Raw genomic sequence first — 18,747 nt, 5'->3', positions numbered from 1 at the left:
AGCCCAAAAGGTTAAGGTTTATAAATCAAGACTAAGGGGAGAAACCTTGACATGGTGGAAGTACCTGCAAGAGGAGAGAATTAGCATGGGGAAGCTACCTATTGCAAATTGGAAGCCCATGGTGAGTAAGATCAAGGAGAACTACTTGCCAGAGGATTATGAAGTCCAACTTCATAAGAAGAGATAGGGATTTAAGCAAAAAGATCTTGATGTGGCCTCTTACATAGAGGAGTTTCAGAAGCTTTGTCTTAGATCCAAAGTCCAAGAAGAGGAATCTATCAAGGTGGCTAGGTATCTAAGTGGCCTAAAGTGGAACATCCAAGAGGAGATAAGCCTATGTACTCCTACCACTGTCCAAAAATGTCATCAGCTTGCTACTAAGGTGGAAGAGAGGAACAAAAGGAAGGGAGACTCCAACAATAGGGGTAGAGGTAGAGGTAGAGATCAAATGATTCACTGAGGTGGTTACCAAAGCAAGGCAAATGAGCAAAGGAATCAAGGAGAGTCCAAGTTGACTGAGTATAATAGTGAAACCAATCTCAGAGGAGGCCATTCTAGAGGAAGAGGTGCACAAGGGGGTCCAAATAGGGGCAGAGGTACCGGTAGGGGTAATTCCTACTTTGCAACCATGAAATGCTACAATTGTGGTCAATTGGGACACCCGGCCTATAGATGCCCTAACAAGCCTACCTCATCAAACAGTGGAAAGAGGGTTGCTTATGCCCATGAAGACACATCAAGAAAAAAAACACCTAAGGTGGGCCATATTGAATCAGAAATTGGAGAAAATCTAATGTTCAATAGTGTCTTGATAAGACAGCCGGTTAAGGATGAATCTAAGCATAGGAGAGCATTTTTTAGGGTGAGATGAAAAATCCTTGGTAAGGTTTGCAAGGTGATAGTTGATTCAAGTTCAACTGATAACATCATATCAGATGAGGTAGCCAAGAAGTTAAAACTCACAAAGATACCCCACACTAGCCCTTACAAGGTGACATAGTTGAATCAAGAGCAGAGTGTGCTTGTCAATGAACAGACTTGGGTGGAGTTTTCTATTGGAGGGTACAAGGACAAGATCCTTTGTGATGTGCTACCCATGGATGCTTGTCATCTACTGCTAGGTAGACCCTAGCAATTTGATAGGAAGGTGATCTATGATGGAGAGGAGAACTCCATTTCCTTCAAGAAGGACAGTAGAACCTTTAAGATTCAGTCTCTGACAGAGAATGATGAGGGAACCTCAAAAACACCTAGTGTCTTACTTAACACTGGTAAAGAGTTCTTACACTTGCTGCATGAAGAGGAGACAGTGGGATGTGCCATCTTTGTGAAGCCAAAGGAGGAGGAAGGTAAGTTGTAGACAGAGGTACCTAAGGAGGTAAAGCAAATGTTGCAAGAATATAAAGACATAGTGAGTGATGGAGCACCTGCAACACTTCCACCAAGAAGGTCTATAAGCCATCAAATAGACTTTGTCCCTAGTGCATCCCTGCCCAATAAAGTAGCATATAAGCTCACACCTGACCAAAATAAGGAGGTGGCAAGCCAAGTGCAGGAGTTGTTGGATCAAGGACTAATCAAGAAGAGCATCAGCCCATGTGTAGTCCCGGTAGTGCTAGCAACAAAGAACGGAGGCAAGTGGAGACTTTGCACTGATTCAAGGGCAATAAATAGGATCACCATAAGGTATAGATTCCCTATTCCTAGAATAGAGGATTTGATGGACTGCTTAGGGGGTGCCATGTATTTTACTAAGTTGGACCTTAAAAGTGGTTATCATCAAATTAGGATTAAGGAGGGTGATGAGTGGAAGACCGATTTTAAGACCATAGAAGGGTTGTATGAATGGCTTGTGATGCCATTTGGACTTACCAATGCCCCAAGCACCTTCACGAGGTTGATGAATAAGGTGTTGAAGGAATTCACACGTAGATTTGTGGTGGTGTACTTAGATGACATACTCATCTATAGTAGAACCAAAGAGGAGCACTTTGAACATTTGAGATTAGTCCTAGAGAGGTTGCATGAAGAGAAGTTGGCAATCAGCTTAGAGAAGTGTGACTTCTTGAAGAAAGAGTTAGTCTACTTGGGGTTTGTGGTGTCTAAGGGAACCTTGAAGATGGATCCAAACAAAGTGGAGGCAATCTTGAATTGACCTAGCCCTAAAATAGGGACTGAAGTTAGGAGTTTCCATGGTTTAGCCCAATTCTATAGAAAGTTTGTGAGGAACTTCAGTGGCATATGTGCACTAGTACTTGACACTATTAAAGGAGGCCTTAAAACTAAGTTCAAATGGACTGAACAAGATGATGAAGTATTCCAATTATTGAAGCAAGAAGTAGCCACAAAACCCATCCTACTCTTACCTACTTTTGACAAGCTATTCACATTGGAGTGTGATGCAAGTGGAAGTGCAGTAGGGGGTGTATTGAGTCAAGAGGGAAGGTCTGTGACATTTTTCAATGAGAAGCTCAATGAGGCAAAGAAGAGGTATTCAGCATATGATCTAGAGTTGTATGCACTAGTTCAGTCTCTCAAGAAGTGGAGGCATTACCTACTCCCAAAAGAATTTGTGGTGTTCACAGATAACCAGGCTTTGAGTTACATTAACACTCAAGAGAAGCTTAGCAACAGACATTTGAAGTGGATGGAGTACCTCCAATCCTTTACCTTTACCATCAAGCATAAAAAGGGGCAACTCAACAAGGTGGCAGATGCTTTAAGCTGGATGTTATTGACTGTCCAAGAATTACAATTGCAGAGCATAGGGATAGAAGGTTTCAAGGATCTCTATGAATAAGATGAAGACTTCTCATCAGCCTACAAGGTATGCAAGGAGTTTGAGAATCATTTTCATGGTGAGTATGCAGATTACACTCTTCAAAATGGTCTTTTGTTCAAAGGCAATCAGTTATGTGTGCCTAGAGGATCCATGAGAGAAAATATCATACAAGAGAAACACAATGGAAGTGTAAGTGGACACTTTGGAATCAATAAAACTTTGGATCTAGTACAGAGATACTACTATTGGCCTAGGTTGCCAAGGGATGTGAGAAGGTATGTGGAGCAATGTGGTGTGTGCCAAAGGGAAAAAGGAGGATCAAGCGATGCAGGCCTCTATCAGCCATTACCGGTCCCAAATAGGCCTTGGGAGTGTGTGAGCATGGACTTTGTGGTAGGACTCCCCAAGACAAAGATAGGTATGGATAGCATCTATTTGGTGGTAGATAGGTTTTCTAAGATGAGCCACTTCATTCCATGTAGAACTACTCATGATGCTAGTTATATTGCACATCTCTTCTTTAAGGAGATTGTAAGGTGTTGGCATTATGTGAACTGGCATGAAGACATAATGATATTGTATGTTGTCATTGATGTCAATATGTGACATGATGTGAACTGGCACATGTGATAGGTGAAAAGAGAGAGGAACCAGCATATGTATGAACCAGTTTATATGCCAAAGTGAAGCGGCATATTTGTTCAAGATGAACCGGCATGCAGTTATGGGAACTGACACATGGAAGCATTGCGTTACTATCAGTTGGTAGGTAGTTTCCACTGTAGGATTTCCGATTGGAGTACCTCAAGCTTGTGTGACTCAATCGATGATCTTTGTGTGATGAGTTAGCAGTATAATGGAGAATAGATCATGTTGCCACATAAACTCTACGTGCGTGAAGGATCTTGCATGAAGAAGACAATTCCTATCTACCTCGAGAATGTGCGAAGTCTGTCAAATGGTGATAATGCATGATGGGTTATCAACCACCATGTAATTGGTGGAAAATGGATGATGGAGAATGTCTTGAGATTGATTCAAGAGTGTTCCATTTAATGCAGTATGATTCAACGGTCAGGATTAAACCGCTTGAATTGCTTAACCTAATAGGTTTAGGGTTTAGGGTTTTTTCTATCGACCTATCTGTTTCCTATAAGGTCAATGTTGTATTTCTTTCTAAGGTTGTTGGAAAAATTTGTGAGTGTGTATCCAAGGGAAGTGATACATGTTTCTTACTAGATCAAATGAGAGAAGAGATACCTGCAAAGTGAATGTGCAGAAGGAGAAGAGGAGCCAAAACATATCTGCATTAGCATTGAGTGTTGTTATCAAATCATTGTAATTCCTATTGATCTTTAATCACTTCAACAGTTGTGAAATCCCTTAACAAGGTAGCCTTAACTGGGCTTGATGCAAAATCCCTTAACAAGGTAGTCTTAACCGGCTTGATTCAAATCCCTTAATAGGGTAACTCGAGGTTAATGAGTTATGAGAAGCTATAGAGCTCTGGAGATCCTTTAGCTATTGAGTTCTTGAAATCCTCTAACAAGGTAATCCTTACCGGGTTTAACCCTTAACCAGGTATTATAGCCATCCCTTAACCGGGTGATCCCTAACAGGATCAATTCCTAGCAGAACCTATTGTAATGTCTTTAACCGGACAAGGCTCCTAACAGAGCGAACTTCAAAAGAGTTCAAAAGCAACTTGTGGGTAGTCATCCCCACCATGGTTTTTCCGAGTTGGGTTTCCATGTGAAAAATATGTGTGTCATGTGTAATGCTTTTATCTTGTGATGCTTTGTTTTTACCTATTGAGCATATGATGGTTCTATGTTTTATGCCTGTTTATAAAACATATTGAACTCACTGTTATGAAGATCTGATGTTAGTTTACCTATTCATGCATGAGAGTGTAATGGTACTATAGTATTGAGCTACGAGGAAAGCTTAGTGAGTGACTGGTTTATGACTATTTCAGCTATACTGGATGTTACCGGTTGCACTCTATTTTAACCAGTATCCCTGTTTGCCAGTCATTTGGAGTATTTGTTGTCAAACCAGTTTTGGACTATATTTGTGTTTGTACTAATTCACCCCCCTCTCTTAGTACTAGTTTGGTAGTAGTGGTTCATCATTGAGTTATCAATTGGTATAAGAGCCCCTCCAGGTCCTCTGTGTTGTAAGCTTAACCGCTTGAGGAAAAGATCCTAGTCAAATGATGAAGAGGGAAGGTCCAAAGTTTAACAGGGAAAATTTTGGTATATGGAAAGACAGGATGAAGATATTCATCAGAAGCATGGTGTTCAACACTGGAGTTATGTTGAAAATGTATATGTTGTTCCTACTAGTACTCTCACTAATGACCAAAAGAGAGAGATACAAGAAAATGGGCAAGTCATGGAAGCCCTCATCAGTAGTCTATCTGACATTGAGTTTATTGATGTTTAGGACAAGGCAAATCCCAAAGAGGTATGGGATGCTCTTGAAAATATCTATGGTGGTGATGAGCATGTAAAACAGGCTAAGAAAGAAAGCTTGAGAGGGAAGTTTGAAGACATGCAGATGGTTGAAGGAGAGACCATTCAATAGTATGGAATAAGAATCAAAATGGTTGTTGGAGAAATCAAGAGTGTAGGTGGCAAAATAGAAGATTCCACTATGGTAACTAAAGTCCTGAGATCCTTGTTGCCGGTCTATGTAATAAGGGTTGCTGCTATTCAGGAGCTGAGATCAATAGACAAGTCTAAAGTATCCTTGGACTCCATCATAGCCAAGTTAATAGCCTATGAACTAAATAGTTTTGATGGGAGTGTTCAAAAGACTAAATCAACATTTAAAGCCTCTGCTATACCATCTAGGAAAGGAAAAGAGGCTAGCACTAGTGGGGAACCTAGTCAGAGTAGAGAAATGAATGATGAGGAGATTCTAATGGAATTTGAAGCTCTCCTTGCCAGGAAGCTTCCTAAAGGAACCGATAAATACAAAGGTAAGTTACCTTTGAAATTTTTTTCTTGTAACTAGATAGGACATATTGCTATAAACTGTCCTAATGGCGAAAACAAGGACAAACCTGAAAGCTTCAGGAAATTCAAAGGAGGAAACCGGAGAAACTATTTTATAGCAGTTGATGAACGTGTCACAGATGAGGAATCAGAAGATGAAGAGAATGAAGACATTGTGTTTTTTGTTGTAAAGGAAGATGTGGCAAACAAGAAGGCTCTTGTCTCCCGGTTTGATAATTCCAAAGAGTGGATCATTGACAGTGGTTGTTCTCACCATATGACCAGTGATCGGAGCAAGTTTTTGTCCTTGGAGGAGTATGATGGTGGTGTGGTTCACTTTGGCAATGATGCACCATGCATGGTCAAAGGCAGAGGGTCCATCTCTTTGAATGGAAAGAGAAATGCTGACAATGTGTACTGGGTTGATGGTCTTAGACACAACCTTCTAAGTGTTGCCCAGCTAAATGATAGTGGCCTCACTCTAGAATTCAAGAATGGAGTTTGCAGAATCAAAGGAAAAGATGGTAAATTGGTTGCCACCGGCATGCAAACCAAAGGTAACCTATTTCATCTGAATGCAAATGCAAGTACATGTCTTATGGCTAAGCTTGATGATAGTTGGATATGGCATAGGAGACTCTGCCATGTAAACTTTGATAACATTGTGAAGGCTAGTAAGATCAAGGCAATTAGAGGGTTGTCAGTGCTAAACAAACCGAATAATACCTTAAGTAGAGAGTGTCAATTGGGGAAAATGTCTTCCTCAACCTTTAAAGGCAAATCTTTCACTGCTGACAACTTGCTTGATCTTGTGCATACTGATTTGTGTGGTCCTATGAAAACTAGAAGTGTGCAGGGTGATAGGTACTTCATGATCCTCACTGATGACTACTCAAGAATGATGTGGGTCACATTCTTGAAAGACAAGTTTGAAGCTTTTGGGAAATTCAAAGATTTCAGAGCATTAGTGGAGAAGGAAAGTGGTAAGAGGATCAAGTGTCTCAGAACTGATCAAGGAGGGGAATTCACTTCCAGTGAATTCAACAAGTATTGTGAAGAATTTAGCATCAAGAGACAGTTGTCTGCCCCCCAGACTCCACAACAGAATGGCCTAGCAAAGAGGAATAACTAGACTGTGGTTGAAGCAGCTAGAACCATGTTAATTCAAGGAAAGGTAGCTCACACCTTTTGGAGAGAAGCGGCGAGCACTGCAGTCTACACTATGAACCAGGTACTCATCAAGAAAGGTAAGGACAAAACTCCTTATGAGTATTGGACCAGTAAGACACTTGTGGTTATCTACTTTAGGGTATTTGGTAGCAAATGTTACATCAAGAGGAGTGAACATCAGGGAAAATTTGAAGCTAAATGTGATGAGGGAATATTTCTAGGATATTCCACCAAGAGTAAAGCTTTCAAGTGCTACAACAATAGGAATCAGAGAATTATGGAAAGTATCAATGTAAGAGTTCATGAATCCTCTAAGAAAACTAAAGAAACTGGCAATGAGCAAGCTGTAAATGAACTAGTTGCAACCTTCTAGGAACTGGTTGTTAGTCAACCAAGTACCAGTAACAGTGTCCCTGAACCGGTGAACGCTGATACTGATGAAGATGAGGATGAAGAGGAAAAGCAAGAAGAACCAGTTAAGACCATTCCTCAGTATGTCAAGTTGAATCATGATCCTAAGCAGATCATAGATGATAAGGATGCAGGAATCCTTACAAGAAGAAAGATCAGAGAAAACTCATGTATGATCTCTGAATTTGAGCCTAAATCATTCAAAGAGGCTCATAAAGATGAAGACTGGATGAAGGCAATGGAAGAGGAACTTGACCAGATAGAGAAAAATGGTACATGGTCCTTGGTACCCAGACCTGAGCATAAAAATGTCATTGGCACCAAATGGGTGTTCAGAAACAAGTTGAATGAGGATGACACAGTGATTAGGAATAAAGCCAGATTGGTGTGCAAAGGATATGCTCAAGAAGAAGGAGAAGATTATGGAGAAACCTTTGCTCCTGTAGCGAGATTGGAAGGAGTTCATATGCTTCTTGCATATGCAGCTTTAAAAAGGTTCAAAGTATATCAAATGGATGTAAAATCTGCATTCCTAAATGGTGTACTTGAAGAGGAGTTATATATAGAGCAACCAGATGGGTTTTCCCTATCTCAAGACAGTGATATGGTGTGCAAGCTACATAAAGCCTTATATGGTCTAAAGCAAGCACCTAGGGCATGGCATGAGCATCTACATTCCCATCTTGTGAAGATTGGATTTGAGAGAACAAGTGAAGATAGCAATATCTACCTGAAGTCTGAAGGAGATCAGATCCTGATCTGTGAGGTTTTTGTTGATGACATTATCTTTGGAGGAGATGACAAGATGAGTCATGAGTTTGCTGATGAGATGAAGAAAGAGTTTGAGATGTCACTCATAGGGGAGATTAAGTTCTTCATTGGACTACAGATCCAGCAGATGAAAGATGGAATCTTTATCACTCAGTCCAAATATGTCAAAGAGGTGTTGAAGACCTTTGGCATGGAAGATAGCAAACCAGTTGGTACACCGATGGTGACTGATTGCAAATTGACAAAAGAGGATGATTCTGCGCTGGTTGATGAGAAGGAATATAGATCAATGATTAGTAAGTTGCATTATGTAGTGCATAGCAGACCGGATATTGCACATGTAGTTGGCATTACTGCAAGGTTCCAGAAGAGTCCCAGAGAATCCCACTTGATTGCAATCAAGCGGATTCTTAGGTATCTAAAGGGAACAATTGACTATGGATTGTGGTACCTATACAACAATGATTTCAATTTGAAAGTGTTCACAAATGCTGATTGGGCAGGTAATGTGGATGACTGGAAAAGCACAACCGGTGGTGCATTCTTTCTCGATGGTAGACTGGTCTCATGGATGAGTAAAAAGCAGAGTTGTATCTCTCAGTCTACAATAGAAGCGGAGTATGTTGCAACTTTCATGAACTGCACTTAGACAATTTGGATGAAGCATGTACTAGAAGGCTTCAAGATCCCTGTATCTGAACAGGTAAGTATATTCTGTGATAACACAAGTGCTATCAATATATCAAAGAATCTGGTTTTACATTCTAGAACCAAGCATTTTGAGCTTAAGTATCATTTCTTGAGGGAAAAGGTTTAGAATAAGGAGATTGCACTGGAACATGTTTCCAGTAAGGAGCAGCTAGTAGACATATTCACCAAGCCTCTCCCAAAGACTACATTTGTGCACTTAAGAGGTGAATTAGGGGTATTGCCCCTTCAGGAGGTGAACTAAAAGTAATTGTTCCACATCAGTCAGGTATTGCAAAGTCAATTTTTTCTTGATTGATGTGTTGAAGGATGCTACTCCTCAAGGGGAGCAGCATAATGGAATAGAGATTCTTGTGCCTCCACTTTGGCATTGTTGTCAAAGGGGGAGAAGGAGTAAGATGTGAAGCAGAGAAGATATCTTTGTATATTGCCATCAATGCCAAAGGGGGAGATTGTTGGCATTATGTGAACTGGCATGAAGACATAATGATATTGTATGTTGTCATTGATGTGAATATGTGACATGATGTGAACCGGCACATGTGATAGGTGAAAAGAGAGAGGAACTGACATATGTATGAACCGATTTATATGCCAAAGTGAAGTAGCATATTTGTTCAAGATGAACCGGCATGCAGTTATGGGAACCAGCACACGGAAGCATTGTGTTACTATCGGTTGGTAGGTAGTTTCCACTTCAGGATTTCCGGTTGGAGTACCTCAAGCCTGTGTGACTCAATCGGTGATCTTTGTGTGATGAGTTAGCAATATAATGGAGAACAAATCATGTTGCCACATAAGCTCTATGCGCATGAAGGATCTTGCATGAAGAAGACTATTCCTATCTACCTCAAGAATGTGTGAAGTCTGTCAAATGGTGATAACGCGTGATGGGTTATCAGCCGCCATGTAATCGGTAGAAAATGGATGATGGAGAATGTCTTGAGATCGATTCAAGATTGTTGCATTTAATGCTGTATGATTCAACGGTCAGGATTGAACTGCTTGAATTGCTTAACCTAATAGGTTTAGGGTTTTTGCTATCGACCTGTCTGTTTCCTATAAGGTTAATGTTGTGTTTCTTTCTAAGGTTGTTGGCAAAAGTTGTGAGTGTGTATCCAAGGGAAGTGATATGTGATTCTTGCCAGACCAAAGGAGAGAAGAGATACCTACAAAGTGAATGTGCAGAAGGAGAAGAGGAGCCAAAACATATCTGCATTAGCATTGAGTGTTGTTATCAAATCATTGTAATTACTATTGATCTTTAATCACTTCAACAATTGTGAAATCCCTTAAAAGGGTAGTCTTAAATGGGCTTGATGCAAAATCCCTTAACAGGGTAGTCTTAACCGGCTTGATTCAAATCCCTTAACAGGGTAACTTGAAGTTAATGAGTTCTAAGAAGCAACAGAGCTCTGGAGATCCTTTAGCTATTGAGTTCTTGAAATCCTCTAACAAGGTAATCCTAACTGGGTATTATAGCCATCCCTTAACCGGGTGATCCTTAAAAGGATCGGTTCCTACCAGAACCTATTGTAATGTCTTTACCTGGACAAGGCTCCTAACAGAGCGGACTTCAAAAGAGTTCAAAAGTAACTTGTGGGTATTCATCCCCACCATGGTTTTTCCTAGTTGGGTTTCCATGTGAAAAATATGTGTGTCATGTGTAATGCTTTTAACTTGTGATGCTTTGTTTTCACCTGTTGAGCATATGATGGTTCTATGTTTTCTGCCTGTTTATAAAACATATTGAACTCACTATTATGAAGATCTGATGTTAGTTTACTTGTTCATGCATGAGAGTGTAATGGTACTATAGTATTGAGCTAAGAGGAAAGCTTAGTGAGTGACCAGTTTATGACTGTTTGAGTTGTACTGGATGTTACCGGTTGCACTCTATTTTAACCAGTATCCCTGTTTGCCAGTCATTTGGAGTATTTGCTGTCAAACCGGTTTTGTACTATATTTGTGTTTGTATTGATTCACCCTCCCCTCTTAGTACCAGTTTGGTACTAGTGGTTCATCATTGAGTTATCATAAGGATTCATGTACTCCCATTAAGTATTGTTTCAGATAGGGATAGCAAGTTCATGGGCCATTTTTGGAAAACCTTATGGAGAAGCCTAGGAACTAATCTATCATTCAGCTCAGCTTACCATCCACAAACTGATGGTCAAACTAAAGTCATTAATAGGGCGTTAGGCAACTTGCTAAGGTGTCTAACCAAGGAGTATGGGAAGACTTGGGATGTATTTATTCCACAAGCTAAGTATGCCTACAATGATAGTGTAAATAGGACCACTGGAAGGAGTCCTTTTGAGGTTGTCTATGGCAGACATCTTAGAGGGGTGTGTGAACTAAGAGAACTTGGTTCAATGGAGATGAAGAGTGGGAAAATAGAGGACTTCACTCAAACCATCCAGGAAGTACAAGAACAGGTCAAGAGAGCCATCCTAGAGTCTACTCAAAAACTAAAAGCTAAAGTGGATGAGAAAAGGAGGGAGGTTCAGTTCAAAATGGGTGACTATGTGATGGTCCATTTAAGTAAAGCTAGAATGCAAAGTGGCAAGCCTACTAAGCTGCAAATGAAGAGGGTAGGACCATGTAAAATTCTATCCAAATATGGTGAGAATGCCTACAAGGTGGATCTTCCTTCAGATTTGGCTATATCACCAGCCTTCAATGTTGTTGATCTGATATTATACAAAGGTGAAATAGCAGGGCGGACTGAGAATCAAGCCAAGGTGTTGTTGGACTTAGATGTGAATGCCTTGCCTCAAGTGAAGTAGCCCATAGTAGAGAAAATCTTGGAGTCAAGGGTGAAGAAGTCTACTAGACACCAAGTCTACATGGAACACTTGGTGAAGTGGGCAGATCAACCTATGTTTGAAGCTACTTGGGTTGAAGAGGGTAGGTTCAAGAAACTTGGTATTGATCCGACTCTCATCTCTCCCATACTTCCTTAGTTTTGTGTAGAGGGGGGAGTATGGTGCAAGAGCACCCTTCTAAGGGCTCCCACCATTTGTTTTTGTTTTGTTTTTGCTTCTTCATGAAGCCATGTAATGTACTAAGAGCCAAGAGCTCATTGGTTTTGTTTAGGTCCTAGGTTCACAAGTCTAGGTTGAGTTTTCTCTTGGGGTTGAGGGAATGTGGGCCTATTGATGAGTTTGGGGTCCTTTTAGAATGGTTGTGTCTAGAGGATATACTAATAAAGGCCTAAAAGCCAAGAAAAGCAACATTGCAAAAGTTGCTTAAAAGTTGCAAAAAGTTGCATGTTAACTTTTCAAAGTTGTCATGCAACTTTTCCATCAAATTGGTCATAACCTTAGCTTGGCATTGGGAACCCTAAATTTGGCACATGAACCAAGGCAAAGACATTATAAATTATTACAAACCCTAAAATGATGGGTCAGATGTCAGATTGTATGACCAAAAGGAAAAACACCTTGACTGTGATTGTGTTTTTGTTGCCAGTCAGCACAAATGGAGCATTAAAGGATTGATAATCGATTGTTCTAGAAACTAAACTTTGTTGAGAGTCTTGTATAGTGTTTATACTTTCATTTTGAGCATTTAGATTAGGTTTTTGTTTTGCAAGTGTTGTGTGCTTTGTAAATATTTTGTAATTACCTCTTCACTGTCTAGTTTTGGACTACTTTGAGGAAATGGGTTAGTAACACCTATCCCCATTGTGGAAACACCATGAAACCATGGGGTATAGGAGTACAGACCCTATATAGTATCTCAGAGGAAGCAGGGCCCTAGAGAATGTAGGAAAACCTTTCAAAAACCCACTCCTAGGTGAGACTAGTTTGTGCCCAGCTAGGAAGGGTCAAGGTTGCAGAGGTCCGTGAGAACAAGGAAGGACAAGGAAGGAGACACCCTTTGGAGGAGTTGAAGAGGGGTGTGTGGAGAATCATTGGTGACAAGGATGAGCTTCCACTAATCCATACAAGGTGGTGAAGATAGCAAACCAACTCTATGACCCTAGTAGGCCTAAAAAAAATACCCTTAAAAACCCTTAATTCCACCTAGGGCAATGTACGAACACTTGGGGGCCCAAAACTAGAAAAATCCTTGAGCCTTTGATAAATTAATAGTAGTCCCTTTGGGAAGTTTTACAATTTTTGGCATTGTTTGCAAGAGGAAGCCCTAAAAGTCCGGAATCGAGGCCTAATAGGGGCTTATTCCTTGTAGCCCTATTTTGTAGGGAAAAAGCAAAATTGCGGAATCGGTAACAAGAAGGAATATCAAAACCTCTTGGGGGCACATGAGTGGTTGGAGAAACATGTCAAAGACCTATCCTATCCTTGCTAGGACCTAAGAAGGTGTAGGAAGAGTTAAACCCTTATTAGCCTATGTAAGGGTTTTTGAAGCTTGTGAGTAGGTGAGAGACTAGGAGAAGAATCACATGTTGTTGGTGGGTGGATTGGGAAAGGTCAGGGGATCCCACAAGCAAGGGAAGACCTAGAGACCCTAGGGTGTGGTTGGAACACCTAGTGATCCAAGGAGAGGATCAAAGAGCATAGACTAGGCTAGTCTATCCCAAGCCCTTTCCCATCAATCTAACCTTAATGAACCCTATTTGAGTGGAACAGATGAATTTGGGCAACACATTCTCAAGCCTAAGACTAAGAACTTTGGCTAGAATCTTATATGACACATTGAGGAGTGTAATAGGTCTCCAGTTTTTTACGAGTGACTTCTCCCCCTCTTTGGATAATAACTTAATAATCCCTTTATTGACGAGTTCTCCTAGGGATCCATTCTCGAATGCCTCAGTATATAGCTCATGGAGGTATTGGAAAATCCATTCCTCATTAGCTTTATAAAACTCAATAGGAAATCCATTCAAACCCAGTGCCTTGTTATTGCTAAGGGTTCTAATGGCATTTTTCACTTCACCCAAGAAATAGTTTTTTTCAAAGATTGTGAGTCTTCCTCTTTAATTCTACTAGGAATAATTTCTTTGCATTTCTCTCTGGCTTCTTGAGACTTGGGGGAATCTTCCAAGGAGAAGAGTCCTTTGTAAAAAAGGCAAAATGCATCTTTAATATCTTCCACCTCCACTACCTCTTTGTTGTCAACCCAGATCCTATCAATCTTTTCTCTGATCTGTTTCTGTTAAAGTGTATTGAAGAAGAATTTAGACCCTTTGTCACCAAATTGCATCCACTGGCTTCGGGCCCTGATCATTGCACCTCTAATCTTAATTTGTTGGTGTTTCCTCAAAGCATCTCTAGCTTGTGCAACTCTATTGGATAGTTCAACTTTTCTTGGGTTTCTCTGGACATCTACTTCATACCGGTACAATTCATCGGAAAGTGTTTTCTCCTACGATCTATGAATTTTTAGCTTTCTTCTGCCCAATAGTCTAAAGAAGGTTCTACCAACTCTTAACATTTTGGTTTCATCTGTTGATATGGGATTTCATATCCTTGTTTCCTTTATTGAGCAACCTAGTAATTTTAATGGTGGCCAACACATCCGGATCCTTAAGAAGATGGGTGTTGAGGATGAATTCATTTCCTTATTTCCCTTGCTTGTCTGGAGAGTCTTGGAACCTAATGAGAGAAACAATAGGGTGATGATCAGAGAGTGAAACCGGCTATACTGTCACAGCATTGCCCCGATCATCCAGTGTAAAGGAGAATTGTTCTTTGTTTGCATAAAACCTATCCAATCTACAATAAATTATATGTTTACCTTTCTAGTAATTGCACCAAGTAAACCATATTCCTTTCATAGACTTCTTGTTACCAAGTAAGGGATCAAAGAGCTTCTTGCAATTCTTCATCCTTTCCCAGTGCAATTTCTTGACCCCTTTCCATTCCATAGTGACACCATTGCCTTTATCCTCATGTCTTTCAATCATGTTGAAGTCTCCCCCAATAATCCATGGAATGTCAGGGAGAGAGGCAATCCAATCCCATAGTTTGGTCCTTTCCCTTTAATCATTGGTAGCATAAATTGAGCACACTCCTATGACAACATTGTTAATATTAAGTGAGGCCCAAATTGCTCTATTACATGGCGAGTGACCTTGATTAACAATGCGATCTTTCCACTTAGGGTTAATGAGTAACCCAACTCCCACTCTCCCTTTATCATGGCCCAAGAAAATCTTAATAGAGTCTTTCCAGATGAATTCCAGAATAACATCCAAAGTAAAATTAATTACTTTTATTTCTTGTAACATGATGACATCTGAATCTTTATGTTGGTTAATAAACTTTCTAACAATTTGTTTCTTGTTTGACGAATCCAGACCTCTAATATTCCATGAAATGCACTTCATCATAACTAAATGAGAGATTGTTACTCTTTGGTAGTCTTAAAACTATTGAAGCACCTGGGGAGATCTTTCCTCTCTTCTGCTTTCCTTCTATTAGATGATCCTTTACTCTTGGATCCTAGTGGTATATCTCTTCATCTTTTGGGTTTAAGCTTAGTGTTCTCACTATCAACCATCTCCTCCCTTTCATCACCAATGTTTTCATCATATTGAGAATCATCCTCATAGTATGAATCCTGGTTGGGATCAAGTTGACTAGGGGCCTCTCCATTCTTAGTACAGGGTCTGTGTGTCCTCAAACTATCACAGTTGCCTATGGTCTCATCTTCAATTGCAAATGGCTTACTAGGATTGGCATCACCTCTATTAGGGTCAGCAACAATGACCTCAATAACGCAGTTGTCCACAATTTCAACAAACTTCTTAGGGGGGAGGAAAATGACCGCCTCATAAATGGATTATGTAAGAGAGAGGGCTCCTTCAACATTATCAGGGACATTAGTTGAGGCAAACTCATAAGAAACATCCATATCTGCAGAATTCTTATGAGTATCATTTATACCCAATGCCCCACTAGAGATCCCTCCCTTACATAATTCACTATTGAAACTGCCCCTCCCTTCAAAATTCTTAACTAAGGATCTGACAAGGGAGGAGTTTGCATTCATGCCAGAGAATATCCCCTTTGGGGTGATGTCCTATGCATCATCTTCCATAGGTGAGGCAGGGTTGTTCACCATAGAGGTTTTATCTTTTCTATGCTTACTACTATTAGGATTAGTCGCTCTCATTTTTTCCAACACCAATTGTTGGGCATTTTCCTCCTCCTTTTTCTAGATTTTTTTCCAACCATCTAGAAACCATACTATTGATCTTTTCTCGCCTTCTCTAGGGCTTCAAATATTATAGAATGAGGAGGGAGGAACTTCATTGAAATTCCCAAAATCTGCACTTTTATCAAACTCGGTAGGCATGTTATTCATTCCACTCATAGCTTTTTTAATATTTTTACTCAGGAAGTCAGGTTTTTCCATGAGAGGCACTTGGTTTTTGGGGACTGGTGGGGGTTCGTGAGCACCCTTTTGGGGCTTCTCCACACCTTTATTTTGATTGATAATGTGATAATTATTCTGATTATGTCCCTCATTTCTGCAGAGGAAGCACACATTGATTCCTCCAAGGATTTTGATGGGGCAAGAAACAGTTTAATCCCCTAATTTAATGTTGAGAGAATTGGGAATGTCTAAACCAGGATTGATCGAGACCAGAACCCTATCATCCAAGTGCGGTATAAGGGAGGCTAAAGTATCCAAACGGATAGATTTGCCAATAGGTTCAATCATTTGGGGTATGAATCTCCATAGTAGTGGAGGGACATTCTTAACTAGAAGCCACATAGGGCACAGGAGTGCCAATATTTCTTCATTGACCACTTCAGGAGACCACCCTAGGGCACAGAATGTGCATCTACCCACGGTCCAATATTACCTACTAATAACTTCCAATTGAGCCTTATTATCTTTGAAAAAAACAATGAATAATCCTTTTTGGATTAACCTACAAAATGAAACATGAAATCCTAACTTGATATTCCATACATTTCTAAACCAGTCATCAAGAAATTTCTGAGTTGGACACTTATCAACATCAATAGCAGCAAAGAAAATAGCAATGTCTTTTAATCTATTCTTTTCGATGGCTATCTTATTACACATCAAATTATTAGTAATGATAGAGATGGAGCCCAAAGTAGAGTTAGGGTCCTTACCTTTTCCACAAGAGCTGCCATTATCTATTGCCGAAGGTTCTATAGTGACAAACCTAGAATCATCTACAATGGCATCGAGTTGTTGAGCAACGACTACTTTGAACATTTTCATTACCTTCGTTATGACACGTGAGGTTGTAACACCTCCAGATGAGCATTCCACAATGTCTCATAAACCCTCGTACATAGAGACAAGTGCGGATGATGGCAGGGAAGGACAAAAAAAAAAGCAGTCTTAAAAGTGGAAATCAAACATGGGGTGAGAGAACTTAGGTACATGGAGGAGGTCGCCTGCTCTCCTCCACATCAGAGGCTTTGACCCCTACACTCCCATGCCAAATCCTAGATGCGTGGCATAGTTGCAGACTGATTTCTAGAATCATTCATTCTCTGGAACTACCATCTTCCAAATTTCTTTCAAAAAGTTTGAAATATATTGGATCTGACAAGGAGAAGATGTTGAAAATAATGCTTGTTTGTCAAATTTCCTAAGTGGGTGCCTAAAATGACATCTTTTCCAATTTTTATGCATCAATTCAATAAATATAAGTGCATGACTCTTCAACTTCCTTGTTCCCACATCCGAAATGGTGTTTTTATGATATTTAAGTATTATAAATGATAGAAAAAGGTGTCCCTTCTTGAAAATTAAAACTACCTTTACACATAGTCCATATTTATTGAATATTTTCAACCCCCTATGCTCCCTTGGACACTTTCCTAGGTATCTTGATACCTATAGATGCTTTCATTTAGGATAAGTGCACGAAGATGGTTGTCAAAAAGGGGGGTATAAGTGGACACTTTTTTTCTGAAATCAGGTGAACCTGAACTTGGAGGCAAACTTTGAAAGTCATCCACTCAAGATATGAAGATAATCAAAGAACAAATATTATAGTACTCTAAATCTAGTCTCCAAACTACTAAACTTTTTCAAAATTGGATAGGATTAAGGGGGGTCAAATCCTTTGCGCACAAAAAACTGACCCATATTTTTTCTGAAAAACATAACATAGTGTATGACATGCGCATCAAAAATGTCATAGTTAGATTTATTATTTTGACAAATCCTTTGGCAAAAAGATATCTAAGAGTGAGCACTAGAAGATGTGTATTTTTTTGTAATTTGTTGTTGAATATTTTTTTTTTTATGATTTTTCTAATCGAGCAAATCCTGAAAAATTAGGTAGCTGTTCGTGCGCAAAGCATAAGTTGCACTAAACAAATAGAAAATATAATTTATTTTTTTAAATTGTAAAGAATCAAGTGAACTACAATAATATATAATTTTTTAAAAATTTGGATAAGTATATCAAAATTTATTCAAAAAATGTTGCACCTATGTCTATGAAAACTATGGAGACACTGGTAAAAGAAATTCAATAATGATATGTTATTGTTGTTCAAATTGAAAAAAAATTATATGGTTAGAAAGCTTAGAAGATGGGTCAAAATATGGTGGCAATTTTATGAATACCCAATTGATGAAGTGTAAACCTGATGATGACAAAGTTGATAAACCAAGTTGATAAAATAAAACACGTAAAAAATGAGAGAAATGGAGGGAAATCAAACTTCCAAACCGTAGCTTTGTCATCCAGGCCTATTTCCAAGCCTAAACTATCAAAAGCGTGTATGGGGTACTTATAGTTTAAAAAGCACGTATGGGGTACTTATGGTGTAAGAAGTGCGTACATGCTCTTTTTACTATAAACAACACGTACGCACTATTGTATAATATGATATTGTATATATAATATTTGTATATACATATAATATATGTAATATAATTTTTGTACAATATGATATTATATATAATATGTGTATATACATATAATAT

Source organism: Cryptomeria japonica, chromosome 10 (genome assembly GCF_030272615.1).
Source record: "Cryptomeria japonica chromosome 10, Sugi_1.0, whole genome shotgun sequence".
Classification (NCBI taxonomy): Eukaryota; Viridiplantae; Streptophyta; class Pinopsida; order Cupressales; family Cupressaceae; genus Cryptomeria; species Cryptomeria japonica.
The sequence above is the reverse complement of the archived record's forward strand: the minus strand, read 5'-3'. Positions refer to the sequence as shown.